This window comes from Lissotriton vulgaris, chromosome 2_1 (genome assembly GCF_964263255.1).
Source record: "Lissotriton vulgaris chromosome 2_1, aLisVul1.2, whole genome shotgun sequence".
NCBI lineage: Eukaryota > Metazoa > Chordata > Amphibia > Caudata > Salamandridae > Lissotriton > Lissotriton vulgaris.
In genome coordinates this window covers 943,554,081-943,566,555 of record NC_141687.1, presented here as the reverse complement: position 1 = coordinate 943,566,555, position 12,475 = coordinate 943,554,081, and the positions used below count along the sequence as shown (strand labels likewise).

General features: G+C 39.4%; 1 long non-coding RNA gene across 1 annotated transcript; it reads right to left on the bottom strand.

Annotated features, from left to right (window-relative positions):
- Positions 1 to 369: 369 nt before the first annotated feature.
- Positions 370 to 11,945, bottom strand: LOC147731444 (uncharacterized). The gene is made up of 3 exons (XR_015308634.1): positions 11,881 to 11,945; positions 6,697 to 6,732; positions 370 to 475 (listed from the first exon to the last, which is right to left on the bottom strand). It is a non-coding gene; the product is annotated as an uncharacterized LOC147731444 (long non-coding RNA).
- Between the last annotated feature and the right edge of the window lie 530 nt (positions 11,946 to 12,475).

The window sequence follows — 12,475 nt, the reverse complement described above, 5'->3', positions numbered from 1 at the left end:
TTAGTTGACATGATGACATGTTTGCGTTCATACTTACGGCAATTATTGTCCCTGAAACGGTCATAAGACTTTTTAGACTTGCCCGTTTTATTTCCTTGATGGGAGAAGCCGATGGTGCAGGCGGATGCAAAATGTTCTTTGCTTGTTGGATCAGGCCCTCCTCAATTGTCATAGCGGGAAATTTTGTTACTTTAGTTTGCTTTGTAATTAAAATTGTTTTGTTTTTGATAATAAAGTTGCGTATCAGTAGTCCACAGTTACTTTTAGTTTGCTCATATAAATTTTCTTGATAACAAGTACATTTTATGGTTCCAGTTTTATCTCCTAGAGCCAAATGGAATAGAATTTTCTGTTCTTGTTTAGCATTTTTGTAAGTAGTTTTCCCTGAGCAGTTGATGACATTAACTCTTATGGGTTTCTGATATGGTTTGTTGTCATCGGTATTAATGTTCATGATTTCTTCAATAGACATCATCTAAAATAGAAAATGTGATATAACATGTTAAATACAAACCCATATTGCTTTATGATCACTGTAATAGCATTCTAAAGTACCATAGTTGTGTAGTTGGTCATTTGTATATATATGATCTAAAATGGATTGGTAGTTAGTTGTGTAACTGTTAATGAGTTGTTGACATTGTAATTTTGTTTCAAAGAATCCAAGTAATTGCTTGGTGTTTGCATTTTGTTGAGATACATCCACATTGAAATCCCCTATAATAATCAATTTGTGTGTGGGGTAAAAATCCGTAATATTTGTGATAAAATAAAAAAGAGAAGTTATACTTTTTTGGGGTGGTTTGTATAAAATAATAATAAGGTAATCCGTGTTATAAATCTGTAGAGTAAAATGTAAAATGTCTATCCCTTCACGTGTCTCATAAATAGGCAATATAAATAAATCTTTTTTGTAGTACATAATCATTCCATGGTTTGTGTTGTATGTATGAAATTTATCAAATATAATGTGATGGTATTGTTCTATCGTGAAATCATTAGCTGTAGCATTTCTTGTAGTGTTGATCTCAGTTAAGCAAATAATGTCTGCTTCTAATATATTCCTATCCGCTACCATAGATGAAAAATTTTTCTGTAGTGATCTTATATTGTGTGCAATGATATTGAAATGTGCACTGTATGTATGTAACTGTGGGATATGTATTTCAAGTGGCATTTCTGTCCTTAATCTGTGCATTTCCTCATTAACTTGTGGATGTACTAAAATTTTACCTTCATCAAAATTGTGTACATATACATTTTGTATTGATTTTGCCCTGCTAATAGCAACATAATGCAAATGATGAATCTTGCTGTTATTAAAGTGTATATAAAGTGGTTCGAGAGTTGCACCTTGTGTGCGATGTATAGTGCGTGCTGATGCTTGGCGTAAAGGAAATTGCTTCCGTATAATGGTAATACATTTTTTTGTGTATTGAAAATGTCTAGCTATAGCATGTATTGGTGTCCATGTATTTTGTATTTGTGAATGAAATAAGTGTTTATATTGTTGTCTGGTTGTTTGTCCTATACTGGGATTGTCAAATAACAACCAAACAATAATAGGTGTATTGTTAATCAATTCAACTAATTGTACCACACCAGTTGCGCCATTTGTTAAACCATCATTGACATCCACATTGCAACTTAAATCATAACGAAGTTGTAAGGCAATGTGTAATGTATGTGAAAGGCCCATTGTTTTCTGTGGATCTTTGGGCAGTTGCTTAAGAATAGTTTTTTTCACATTTTCAGACAAATCAGAACTGACGGTATCGCTTGCTACTGTTATGTAGACTGGATAATCTTTGCAATGATTTTCTAAAACCTTTTTGTTAATTTCATTAACTTCTATATTAGTTGACATGATATATGGAATTGTTTCTAATAAACTCTCATCAGGTTGTATTTCACTTTGCTTAATTTGTAAAATATCTTCTTCAGTATGCTTGCCTTCTCTCAATCGGTTTAGTAATTGAGCAAATTGTAGATCTTCTTTTTGGCGCATAATTTTTGTTAATTCAAAAATTTTAAAATGTTCTTTCCATAAGTTAGCACTTAAAGGACCATACATCTGTGTAGAATCCTGAAAAATGTATCTGTCAAATACAGGTTTTAATTGGTAAAAGTCACCAATGGCTAAAATAGAAATTCCTCCGAATGGTTCATTAGAGGATTTTATTTCTTGAAGCCTGTTATGTATAAAATTCAACATATTGTGTCCTACCATTGAAATTTCATCAATAATAACAACTCTAACATGCATCATTTCCATTTGTAGAGCAGTTCTATGTTCATGACTCAGTTGTTTATAAGTCAAACTTTGCGACACAGGTATTTTGAAAGTGCTATGTAGTGATTTGCCATTAATATTATGGGCAGCCTTTCCTGTTGGAGCAGTAAGTAAGATATAAACATTATCTGGATTTTCACCTGCCTTAGTGTTATAGTAGCGTAGTAAAGTTTGATATAGTGCAGATATTACAAAACTTTTCCCAACACCAGCCCCTCCAGTGCAAAAAGTATAGCATGGAGTGCTTGTAGTTTTAAACCAATGCAAGTGATGGTAAACAAATTTAAGTTGTTCTTCCGTTAAGTTTTGCATAAGTTGTTGGTATTTTTCATTGGGTAAAATAACGTTAGTTGAGCTTTGTTCTTCAGTTGTAGTTCTAATTCCTAAATCTAGAGCCAAATCATATCTATTATTATTTTCTGGATTTTGGTCTTCTGTCTGTATATTAACAGTTGGTGATAGAGGAGGTGAAATTACATTTTCATGACACTGTTCATGAATAATGTTTGTAAGTTCCCCATGCTGTTTGTTATAGATTTTTAGTTGTGTGTCAACAAATATTTTAACTTCCAGATACCTATCATAGTAAGTTTCCTTGTTGATTAGTATTTTTTCTTCTTCCCTCCATGGATAGTGCAACATTAATATTTCTCTATAATACTCTTCTGGTTGATTATTTTTGCTAAATCTGCAAAAGCGTATTATTTTTCCTTGTCTGCGCTTATTTAAAGCATAATCATAATTCTGTTTCTGTTGTTCTTTATTACCGTCACTACATTCTATTTCTAATTCTTCCTCATCTGAGCTGTAAAAGTTTTGTTCTGCAAGTAAATCTTCGCAATCATTGATTTCTTTCCCATGTGTTTTTTTCTTCACATAGTTGAAATTAGCCGCATAGTCTGCTAACGTGCACATCTCTAATGATTGTGGCCGTTTGCAGTACTTAATAATAATATTTTCACATTGAATGTCAGTTGAATTTTCGGGCAAGTTATTAATAGTTTCGATATCACGCATTAAATAAGTTCTTTTCTCTGGACGGCTAGTATTAATAAATACAAATGATCGTGAGCTTTTCTGTAATGGTATTTGAAGAATTAGATATGCTGCTTCTTGAGCACTAATTTCTGTGCAGTTGAGGAATTTGTTTCCTATGTGTTTAAGTTGATCTTTGATATTACTATTGCTTGTTACCTCTTTAGCAGCTTGCGCTAGAAGTTTGCTAATTCCTCTTTGCGATTTACTGATATATGAGATAATATAGACTGCACAAGCATAAGGGTCCAGTATAAACTGCAAGTCTATGTTTGCTCGCCAAGCTTCTAAAAGAGTACTATTGTAGTTATTGATGAAGCATTCGCCTGGTGTTCTTTTAAAAAAAATAGTTGTTTTTTGTAAGCTAGTTTGTATTGAAGTAATATATTCTTTATCATCCATTTTAATGAAGTCTAAAAATTCCTCAAAAGAAAGTGTATTAAAAGTAGTATTATTCATAGATTCATGTATTATTTTCATATTATCTTGCCATTGCTTATTTGTCTCCTCAAGTGTTAATGGCTCTAATATGAGCGTTCTTGACATTGGATATTTTGGATATTGATATTTGCATGTCCGTTGCAGTTTACGTCTGCAATTTTTGGTGTGACCATGCCTTTGTAGATTTATTAACGGTTGTAAAACAGGGTTCTCAGACTTATGACAAGTGATATATTTGTCAATAAAGCTATTGACTTCTTCCACTGGTGAAACACCATACAATGGTGCTTTGTTTACCCAGAGTAATGCATGTATATGTGGAGAACCTCTTTGTTGGAATTCGACTCTGTAAAAGTAGTCTACTATTTCCCCAATTGGATTAGTGCCATTCAGCAAAACACAATTAAAGAATTTCCTAACTTGATAGTCAAACTGTCTTGCACATGTTATTGGATCTTCTTGTATTAATTTACTTTTAGTTTCCCAAGACATGTTTAAGAATTCTTCCTCTGTACATTCCTTTAAGTTTCTAACTCTCAATAGTATATTTATTAAATGGTGCCATTTTGTTTCAGCAGCAGATAAAGTCAAAAAGAAAGTGGGTATGCCAAGTTGCCTTATCATTGCAAAAATATCTTTTTTGCAACCTTCCCAATATGGAGGTGAACTGCCAATATGGAGGTGAACTGCGTATAGTTTTTAATACTTTGTAACCCTCATTAAACTGTAAAACATTGGCAATATTACATTTAATGTCTTTAGCAGTTATTTTATTCCCATCTGTAAAATGTTTTCTGATGGAAATGTTGATTTTACCATGGATCTGCTTAATATGTAATTTCTTCAGTTTAAAAAACACATTAGTAATAGATTTAGCGAATCTTCTATCATAACTCCTTAACTCAGCTTGGCAACTAGTACTATAATGTACCGGTATGTGTCTTTCCTTATTGTTAGGCCTTCGTTCACCACAAAAAATAGTAGGGAAAGCCAAAAACTCTGAATCTTTATCCTCATATAAACCTCTTGGCGTGTTATGTTCAGCTGGAGCGAAACTTAACACATTCAGCGAATTACTAGTAATAGTTTCATTTGTTAACATAGTATCCAAATTCCCAGCTTCTATGTTGTCTGAAATATCAGATGAATTGTTTGTCTCAGAAGTCTCATTGTGAGATTCTATTTCTGGAGGTATATACTCCCAGTCAGGGTTAATCGTAACACCATATTCATTAAACATTGTACTATTTTTAGCTAGCCATGTAGCTGCCTTTTTTACTGTATTTGGTCTAATATTCTCATAATGTGTATATGATTTATAGATTAATTTCCTTTTTAATTTCACTGGGATTGTCATGGCGTCATTAATTTGCCTTGGTAAAATTGTAACAGTTGTCATAACATCTGCAGGTACATTAACTACTGCACCTGATAATGATTTTTGAAAACCGCGTGGCAGACTCCGAATTTGTAAGAATGGTATCCTAGGTGAAACTAATCTTTCTTCTAAATCATATAATTCTAATTCAACTGGTACATTTGGGAACCCCATGCCATTTACAATAGAACATGGTGGTATTTTGTTTTTGCGAATGTAATAATAGCAAGTCTTACAAATAAAATTTGTTTTCTTGTTACTAATGTTACACGTTTTGAAAATTTCGGATTGGCTAACACAGCGTATATTTTGCAACGTTTGTTTATGCCACAGTTGATTGCAAAGAGTACAAATGTACTCTGGCCCATGCAATATTTCACGGTGGAATTTGCGAATGATTGTATGGATTTGTTTACCTCGTTTCTGTCTTTGGCCCTGCGTGAATATGGGTCTGTTATTATCAGTAGCACTTAGTTGACTGTTGGTAATGTCTTCTTCAGCTGTATTAACTTTTTTTCTTTGTACAACTTTAGTTGGACATGTACTTGAATCCCTTTTTCTTTTCCGAGACTGTTTATTTGTTCCCTGTATAGATTTACTATTCCCTGGTAATTGTGCTAAATGATTAGTATTGCTATTCCCTCCCTTACTTTTATTCAGTAAATCATCTGAAGACATTGTTGTTGATGTTATAGTCTGATTAGGAGTACATTCAGTAGTATGTACTCAAATTTTTCTTTCTTGCGGTAGGTGACTATTTTTTTTGTGCACAGTAAGTGCTTTTGTAAATGATTTCCTTTTAATGACTTTTATATCTATTGGTGTTAATTCAAATTGGACACATTGCTCAGCCTGATGTGTAAAGTTATATGCTAGTTTCATAACATATTGAATCAGCCCTTCAAAAGAATGAAATGCAATTGTAACACATGTTCCGTTTGAATGAGGCATGCCTTCATGGTCCCTACTATGTGAATCAAATACAAAGTATGATTGCATATGTTTGAAAATAGCTATTACATAAACATTCATACAAAGTATAACACCACAGTGCTTATTAATAGTAACATTTAATGCTGTGCTAATATCTGGGTAGGCTTTATCAAAACGTTTAAGGACATCACCGTAGTAAGCGTTCCGTAGCAAAAGTGAATATATCTCTTGATTGTGGTCTATATACCTTGGCAGGTCATCTGGATGCATAAGTGTTTCTTTGTTAATAGAATGCATCTGTAGATATAAAGCGTCCCCACGGTCCATTATATAATGCAGATCATTAGAGTTCCAAGTAGTTACTGGCTTGCATAAATTGTGCAAGACAGCAAAAGCACTATTTGGTAAGCATTGCTTACCTTGTGATTTGCTATTAAATTTGCTATTCCCTTGATGGTAACTTGCTTTCAAGCATTTCTGCATCTTATAAGTTATACTAAAATGTTTTTATCAACAAATTTAAATTAAGAAGGTTTGTGAAGTAACACATTTTTTGGGGGACTGTAAGGTATGAACTTTTGACAATTTTTCAACTAACTGGCAAAGTAGTATTTACCTTAACTTCTGTTTCTTTTGTTGTTGTTTTAATAATCTGAAAGGAGAAAAAAAAATAATGGTTAGAATATATCTTTTTGAATTTTTCCAGTAAAGGCCACATTAGCATGTAAATAGTCTTTTAAAGACCTGTTAAGAGCTCTGGTGCTGCTGTGAGTGTATGCGCCATGGCTGGCACACAGGCAGGGTGAGATGATAGAGGGAGAGAGAGGGAGTGGGAGGAAAAGGGGGACAGAGAGGGAGTGAGTGTGTGCGTGAAAAGTTAATACTGAGAGACGTAAAAAAAAGGTGTGTGTGTGTTATCTTGTAACTTGGACTCGTTACTGTGTTGCATTGAATCTGAGAATGAATGCGGTGTGCGTGTAATATTGAAAGTGTACCCAGTTAGTGTGCAAGTAATGTACAAAGACAGAAAGGGAGTGAAGGGGAGGGAAATGGAGAGGGAGTAAAAGGGAGGGAGAGTGAGGGAGATGGAGAGTGAGGGAGAGTGAGGGAAAGTGAGGGAAAGGAAGGAAAATGGAGTGAGAGGAAGGGAAAGGGAGTGAGACGGAGAGTGATAGGAAGGGAGACGGAGATGGAGGGAGGGAGAGAGAGGGGGAGGGAGACAGGGAGTAACAAAGTTAGAGTGAGAAAGAGGAAGGCAGGAGAGAGGGAGGGGGAGCTAGAGAGAGGGAGAGAGAGGGTGAGTGTGGGTGAGGGGTTGAGGGTGAGTGAGGGTGAGTGAGGGTGAAGTGTTGAGGGTGTGAGGGTGAGGGTGAGGTGTTGAGTGTTAGTGAGGTGAGGTGGTGAGGGTGAGTGAGGGGAAGGGGTTGAGGGTGAGTGAGGGTGAGTGGTATTGAGGGTGAGTGAGGGTGAGGGGTTGAGGGTGAGGGATTGAGGGTGAGTGAGGGTGAGGGTGATTGAGGGTGAGGGGTTGAGTGAGGGTGGGTGAGGGGGGGTGAGGGTGGGTGAGGGTGAGGGGTTGAGGGTGAGTGAGGGTGAGGCGTTGAGGGTGAGTGAAGAGTTGAGGGTGAGGGGTTGAGGGTGAGGTGTTGAGGGTGAGTGAGGATAAGTGAGGATAAGTGAGGGTGAGTGAGGGTGAGTGAGGGTGAGTGAGGATGAGGTGTTGAGGGTGGGTGAGGGTGAGTGAGGGTGAGTGAGGTAAGGGAGGGTGAGTGAGGTGTTGAGGGTGAATGAGGGTGAGAGTTTGAGGGTGAGTGAGGGTGAGGGTGAGTGAGGGTGACGGTTTGAAGGTGAGTGATGGTGAGGGTGAGTGAGGATGAGGTGTTGAGGGTGAGTGAGCGTGAGGGTGAGTGTGAGTGAGGGTGAGTGAGGGTGAGGGGTTGAGGGTGAGTGAGGGTAGGTTAGGATGAGAGATTGAGGGTGAGTGAGGGTGAGAAGTTGAGGGTGAGTAAGGATGAGGGTGAGTGTGGGTGAGTGAGAATGAGGGGTTGAGGGTGAGTGAGGTGTTGAGGGTGAGGGTGAGGCGTTGAAGTGTTGAGTGAGAGTGAGGAGTTGAGGGAGAAGTGTTGAGGGTGTGTGGGTGAGGTGTTGAGGGCTAGTGAGGGTGGGGGAGTGGTTGAGGGTGAGTGAGGGTGAGTGAAATTGAGGGTGAGTGAGGGGTTGAGGGTGAGTGAAAGTGAGGTGTTGAGTGAGGGGTTGAGTGAGGGTGAGTGAGGGTGAGGGGTTGAGTGAGGGTGACTGAGGGTGACTGAGGGTGAGTGAGGGTGAGTGAGGGTGAGTGTGAGTGAGGATGAGGGTGAGGGTGGGTGAGGGTGAGTGAGGGTGAGTGAGGCTGAGGGTGAGGGAGGGTGAGGGAGGGCGAGGGGTTGAGGGTGAGTGAGGGTGAGGTGTTGAGGGTGAGTGAGGGTGAGGCATTGAGGGTGAGTGAGAATGAGGGTGAGTGTGGGTGAGGCGTTGAGGGTGAGTGAGGGTGAGGGTGAGGGAGAGTGAGGGGTTGAGGGTGAGTGAGAGTGAGGGTGAGGTGTTAAGGGTGACTGAGGGTGAGGCGTTGAGGGTAAGTGAGGGTGAGGTGTTGAGGGTGAGTGAGGGTGAGGGTGAGTGAGGGTGAGGTGTTGAGGGTGAGTGAGGGTGAGGCGTTGCGGGTAAGTGAGGGTGAGGGTGAGTGTGTGTGAGGGTGCAAAAATAACGACCCCCTTAAAGTAGTGTCGTTATTTGTATTAGGAAAATAGTTGTGAATTGCTGAGGATGCGGGACTTGAATGTGTCTGTGGGTAGTTTTAAATGCTGGAATTGTTGTTGGGGATGGAGAGGGAGTGAGTGTGTGCGTGAAGAGTTAATAGTGAGAGACGTACCAAAAAATGTGTGTGTGTGTCATCTTGTACCTTAGATTACTTACTGTATTGCATTGAATATGAAAATGAATGCGGTGTGCGTGTAATATTGAAAGTGTACCCAGTTAGTGTGCAAGTAATGTAGAAAGACAGAGAGGGAGTAAAGGGGAGGCAAATGGAGAGTTATGTACAAAGACAGAGAGGAAGGGAAAGTGAGGGAAAGGAAGGGAAATGGAGGGAGAGGAAGAGAAAGGGAGTGAGATGCAGAGTGATAGGGAGGGAGACGGAGAGGGAGGGAGAGAGGGAGAGAGAGAGGAGGAAGAAGAGAGAGGGAGTGAGACAGAGGGAGGAACACAGTTAGGGTGAGACAGAGGAAGACAGGAGAGAGGGAGGGGGAGCTGGAGGGAGGGAGAGAGAGCTATAGAGAGGGAGGGAGACCGAGCGAGAAAGAAAGGGAGAAAATTATGTGTATGCCGGGAGGGCACAGTGGAGGAAGCCTTCGGCTGCAGGGTCCTGTGATTAACCTCATGGTCAGTTTTATGTTGTTGCTGTAGCCCCGACCCTTACCCACTGACCCTGCCCCCACCGATGCGGTCCTTGGACACAAACTAAAGAGTAAATTTTGCCCCTGAGAGAAAGATTGTGAGTAGCCATGTAATAGAGGGTGTGTGCGAAAGTCCCCTTGATCGTGGATTGTGTGTATGAAAAGTTTGTTGTGGTGTGGCGAAGTGTTGAGAACGGATTATGGCTGTACTATTCCCCCTAATGTTACAATGTGCCTGTGAATAGTGTAGTAAGTGTAAGGTCAAGTGTTTTTTTTTGTAGGCAGCTAATCCTGGCTAATGTGTTATTGGATGTGTGTTTGTGAAAATGTAATACTAGTAGTTGTACAAGCGGCTGTTTTCGTGTGTCAGCTTGTAACTTGGATTACTAACTGTGTGCAAGTAAAGCTGCGAATGAATGCATTCCGCGTGAATGTTGTAAAGTGTTGCCTGTTTGCGTGCAAATAAATGTGCAATTAGAAGTTCGGACTGAAAGTTTGGTGCTGTAGTGGCGAAGTGCTATGATCTTAGATTGCGTAGGAGTCGCACGTGCTGTATAAGGGTGGCAGTCAGTGTTTTGCCTAATGTGACAGGGTGTGTGTGATTAGTGTGCTATAGAGAGGGAGGGAGACCGAGAGAGAAAGAGAGCGAGAAAATTATGTGTATGCCGGGAGGGCTCAGTGGACGAAGCCTTCGGCTGCAGGGTCCTGTGATTAACATCATGGTCAGTTTTATGTTGTTGCTGTAGCCCCGACCCTTACCCACTGACCCTGCCCCCACCGATGCGGTCCTTGGACACAAACTAAACAGTAAATTTGGCCTCTGAGAGAAAGATTGTGAGTAGCCATGTAATAGAGGGTGTGTGCGAAAGTCCCCTTGTTCGTGGAATGTGTGTATGAAAAGTTTGTTGTGGTGTGGCGAAGTGTTGCGAACCGTTTATGGCTGTACTATTCCCCCTAATGTTACAATGTGCCTGTGAATAGTGTAGTAAGTGTAAAGTCAAGTGTTTATGTTTGTAGGCAGCTAATCCTGGCTAATGTGTTATTGGATGTGTGTTTGTGAAAAGGTAATACTAGTAGTTGTACGAGCGGCTGTTTTCGTGTGTCAGCTTGTAACTTGGATTACTTACTGTGTGCCAGTAAAGCTGCGAATGAATGCATTCCGCGTGAATGTTGTAAAGTGTAGCCTGTTTGCGTGCAAATAAATGTGCAATTTGAAGTTGTGACTGAAAGTTTGGTGCTGTAGTGGCGAAGTGCTATGATCTTAGATTGCGTTGGAGTCGCACGTGCTGTATAAGGGTGGCAGTCAGTGTTTTGCCTAATGTGACAGGGTGTGTGTGATTAGTGTAAGATGCAGCTCTGTTCACTCTTGAGTCCGATCATCCTGTTTACTGTCTTGCTGTGAAGCTGTCAATGAAAGCGTAATGAGTGTTCTGTTGTGGTCGCACTCAATTCGGCGTGCGTGTGATATAGTATGTGTTCTTAACAGTGTGTGCGTGAAAAGTTAATACTAAGAGATGTAAAAAAAGGGTGTGTATGTGTCATCTTGTAACTTGCACTGGTTACTGTGTTACATTTAATCTGAGAATGCAAGCGGTATGCGTGTAATATTGAAAGATAATATGACAAGGTGTGTGTGAGTAGTGTAAGCTGCAGCTCTGTTCACTGTTCAGTCCGATCATCCTGTTTACTGTATTGCTGTGAAGCTGTGACTAAAATCGTAAGGAGTGTTCTGTTGTGGTTGCACTCAATTCTCCATGCGTGTTATATAGTATGTGTTCTTAACCGTGTGTGCGTGAAAAGGTAATAGTAACCGACGTAAAAAGAAGGTGTGTGTGTCATCTTGTAACTTTGAGTAGTTACTGTGTTGCATTAAATCTGAGAATGAATGCGGTTTGCGTGTAATATTGAAAGTGTACCCAGTTAGTGTACAAGTAATGTATGTAGTTGAAATTGTGAACGAAATGTTCCTGGGAGTGTGGCAAAGTGTTATGATATGAGATTGCGGCCGAATGTTCCGAAAGTAGTTCGCATGGTGTAACGGGGATGTTTGTTCCTATGCATGTGAATGTGATAATGTGTGTGCGCTTTTGTGTGTTAGGTGCAAGCTGAAGCTGTGGGTACTGTTGATCTTGTTGATAGTGTCAAGTAACTTGAAGTTGTGCTTGCAATCAATATGTCGTGATTGTAATTTAGTAAGTCTTGTTAGTTGTGTGTGCGTGAAAAGGTAACACAAGGAGATGTACGAGAGGGTGTGTGTCAAACTTATGTTGTGCCTTGAATTATTGGAAGAAATGTTCTGTGTGGCGAGTCGAAGTGTTATGAACGGAAGTAAAAATTGTGTAGAAGAGTGAACAGTTGGCTGTACTTACATGATATATGTTGGTGCGCAGTTTCTTTCCCCCTATCAAGGAAATGTTGAAAGCGTACGAATAACCTACAAGATATAACGATAAAAAAAAAGAATATGTATCGGTTGGTTTAAACAAAGGTATGACCTGCTTGAGAAATTACGTAGTCCTTTGCTAAGTATTACCATAGAAAATGTATATTTTCCAACGAACATGTCGCACAATAATTTAACACAGGTGCAATGTTGATATAGTAACAGTTCTAATAAACGCAAGTAAATTTATCAATACTGTCCCTTAGATGTATAGAAATAAAAGTTCCATGCACTTACGTTCTAAGATTGAATGGCGTAATTTTTCAGTGGCTGTTGGTCGATAGCAGCAAGTACAGCGTCGTTCTGTAAGTCCAAGTTCTGTCCTCGCAGGTAAAAACAGAGTATGACTTAAAGTGACCCGTCCCTCTGCTTAAATAGGGGGTAACGATGCAAGAATCTTTTTTTTTTTTTTGGTTTAAGAAAGGATCAAAGCTTTTAGTCCTTCCCTTGCCCCAAGGAAAAGTCACACTAGCTGATGTGCGCGACTTGGAAGTGTGAATGTTTGAATGTGTATGCAGATG